This window comes from Durio zibethinus, chromosome 6 (assembly GCF_047325235.1).
Source record: "Durio zibethinus cultivar Kanyao isolate XHJ-2024 chromosome 6, ASM4732523v1, whole genome shotgun sequence".
Lineage (NCBI taxonomy): Eukaryota > Viridiplantae > Streptophyta > Magnoliopsida > Malvales > Malvaceae > Durio > Durio zibethinus.
Genome location: NC_143167.1, coordinates 11,361,127 through 11,364,656, shown reverse-complemented (window position 1 = coordinate 11,364,656; position 3,530 = coordinate 11,361,127). Strand labels below are relative to the sequence as shown.

Sequence of the window (3,530 nt, the reverse complement as noted above, 5' to 3'; positions counted from 1 at the left end):
CGAATTTGTTTTGAATTAGTAATTTTTAATTTTATTGATATGTTTAGAATTAATTAAATTAACTAAAAAATTACAAATAAAAATACAAGTAAATAAATAATTATATTATTATTATTATTAAGAAAAAAAAAAGAGAGGAAACAAACAAAAATTAAAGGAAACTAAAATCAAAGGAAATGGCTGGTAGCCACTACGAATTTTTAAACTCTACACTACCCAACCACTATCCTACCTACTGCTCCACCATATTGACTCCACAGTCCCAATCCTGACTCCACTACTTTGCATTTTGAACATTTTGGACTGTGTTGCAACCGTTCACAGATAAAAAATCACAGAGACCAAACACTAACGCTATATTTGGATAAATATTAATAAAAGAAATGAAATGAAAAGAAAAGAATGGAAAGGAAAATTTTGTAAAAGAAAAGAAAAGATACATGTAACTCTTGTTTAGATAATTAAAATTAATAAAAAAAAAAAAAAATTTTTGATAATCATTGTTTGGATAAAGAGTGAAAAAGAAATAAAATTATTCATTATAATAATATTTTTCAATTATAACCTTTCATTATCTATGATTTTAAAATATTCCTAAACCATGATATATTTACTCACTTGTCTAGCCTCACAATTACTGCCATATCAATGATATTTAATCAAGTAAAACACGAAAATATTTTACAAACATGCATTAATAAATTTTGAACTAATTTGTCATCTCATAAACCTAAAAAATATATCTATTCATATTTAATCATTCATCAAAATCAAATTATCAAAAAATTATAAAAAATTTTTATATTGAAAGAAATATGTGAAACTTACTTGAAAAAAAAAATGACTTTAAAAAATTATAAGATAATTATAATCTACTTAAATTTTTTTTATTAAATTTTAATATTAATAAAAAGATGAACATAATAATCTTTTTATAAAAAAAATATTTTTAAACTTTCCTTTTCGTAACTTTTCTTTGGGATATTAAAAAAAATAAGTTTAAAAATCAAAAGCTATTTGATTTTCATCTTTTTCTCTTTCTTTACATTAAAAATTTATCCAAAATGAGGGTTTTATTTTCTTCACATTCCTTTACTTTACTTTCTTTTCCTTTCCTTTCCTTCCTCTCTTCTCAATCCAAATACACTGTAAATGGAGGGAAGCACCCATTTTTCCGCAAAAGACTTTTCCCACTAGAGACCCCATTCGACCTCACAGCCCGAGCCTTATTCTGAGCCCCCCTACACCAAGCTCCCTTATCCTTGAGACCACAAAAAACCAAAATCGAGTCCCCAGCCCATCACCAAACTACTCAGCCCCCAGCACTGTGCTCTACATGCACACCATCACCAAGGCACACAGCACTTGCACCATTCCAGGAACCCCTCACGAGCACTTTCATCCAAACACCCAAGCACCAGTATCCATTGAAAAGCTATCACCAAGCCCTACAACCTTTGAAGGCACCATCCAGCCCTTCCCTAGCACCGTGCCCTGCACGCACACCATCACCAAGCCCCACAACCCTTGGAGGCACCATTCAGCCCTTCGCAGCAGCTACCATATGCCCAAACAATATGCACCCACATTCCCTAAGCACCAACCCCAAATCGCCCAAAACCCGTGTGCCTCCCTCAATCATCAACCCCAAATCGCCCAATTCTCTAGACACTAAGCCAACCCCGGCACCAAGCACTACCCCAGCCTACACCTAAGCACACTCAGAACCGAGCTAACACCTTCCTAGCTCACAACACCATCGGTCCACCATTTAGCCAAGAACCAGTCCCAGCTTCTCATCCTTCTGCACGTACTAGTCCCGATGAACCCTAGGACACACCTACATTCCCTAAGCACCAACCCAAAATCGTAACCCCCGTGTGCCTCCCTCAATCACTAACCCATTTTCTGTTCCAACCAAATCACCCTATCCACTACCAGAAAAACCCAAATTCTAAAAATTATCATCAAATCCAAAAAAAAAAAAGCCATAAACCCATCAACCCCTGTCTACAAACTAAAGCCCCTCACCACCTCACTCCCAAACTCACCAAGAAAATACCAAAAAACACCCAGCCAAAAATCAAAAACAAAAAAATCACAAAACAGAACATAGTCCTCCACAAGGGAGGAACCCAGCGCCAAAGATCCTACAAAAAAATAAAAAAATTACTTTCAATTTATATTAAAAAAAGAGAAAAAAAAAAAGGGGAAAAAAGAAAGGAAATGAAAGGAAAAAGAAGTAGCAGTGGCACACGCAGCGATATCGGCTGTGCCTGGATTGATGGCTAACGATAAGAAGGGTGGCGGCGCGGTGGACTGATGCCATAACTGGGCACTGCACGGGTGGAGGCACCTGGCTCGTGGTTTTTCTGAAGGAAAGAAACTATTTTTTTTAGGGAAGTTGAAATGAATTAAAAGAACTTGAGATTTTATACATAAAAAAATGTGAAAGAAAGAACCCGATGGGTCAGCTCGGCCCGTAACCAAGATCCAACCTGACCCATTCATGGTAGGATCTAATTTATGGTAAATTTATTTTAATTTAACCTATTTACTTATTTATTTATTTGTTTGTTTTTCATGCATTTTTATTTAGATATATATATTTAATTATTTTATATTGTTGATAAACAATAAAAATAATAAATATTTTCGTATTTTTTGTGAAATTATGTTTATAAATATAACGAAAATTAAAATTATTATTACAAATTTTTTTATGGTAAGACTCTAAGAAGTCCAAGTAATGATTTTTGAGAATTTTTAGGTGATAAAAATTTTTTAAAAATTGTTAAAGTATTAGAATATTTAAAAGTTTCTTTTCAATATGAAAAGTTTTCATTTTAATTATTTTCTTTATATTTGAATAGTTTTCTTAATAAATATGAATGTGTTTTTTAGAAATAAATATATTTGTAGATAATTATATTATTACATGACTTTTAAAACTAGACAAAAAATCTCCAAGGATGAGATCCTAAAAAAATTCGAGTAGTGATTCTTTAAAAATTTTTAGGTAAAAAAATCTATCTAAAATGCCGCCAATGTATTATAGCATTTAGATTAATTTTCGATAAATATTTTTTTTATAAATAGCATAGAAATGAGTTTTTAGAAAATACTATTTGTTTTTTTTGTATTTTAGGGAAATAAATATGAATAACAAATGATAGGATTTTCGAGAATTCTGAGTAGCAATTTTTAAAAATTTCTTAAGTGATATGGTTCCTTTTAATATTATCAAAGTATTTGAATGTTTTTAGGAATTTTTCAATATAAGGTTCTTATTTACTTTTCAAGCTTACTAAATAAAAATATGTTTTTTTAAAAATAGAAAAATTAATTTTTAAATATCAAAATTAAGACCATTTTAGTCAATATTAAAGATAACACATAATTAATTGATACCATTTTTAAACGGATGCTGTGGGATGATAATCATTTCTCATGCATAATCGACTCGAGAACTCAAACTGTTTTTTGTATACCTAAAAATTATCTTTTTAATAAATTTTAATTAATTTATT

General features: G+C 30.7%; 1 long non-coding RNA gene across 1 annotated transcript; it reads right to left on the bottom strand.

The window, feature by feature from the left end:
• Positions 1-921: 921 nt before the first annotated feature.
• Positions 922-2,613, bottom strand: LOC149518425 (uncharacterized). Its single transcript, XR_016343323.1, has 2 exons — positions 2,256-2,613; positions 922-2,150 (listed from the first exon to the last, which is right to left on the bottom strand). It is a non-coding gene; the product is annotated as an uncharacterized LOC149518425 (long non-coding RNA).
• Between the last annotated feature and the right edge of the window lie 917 nt (positions 2,614-3,530).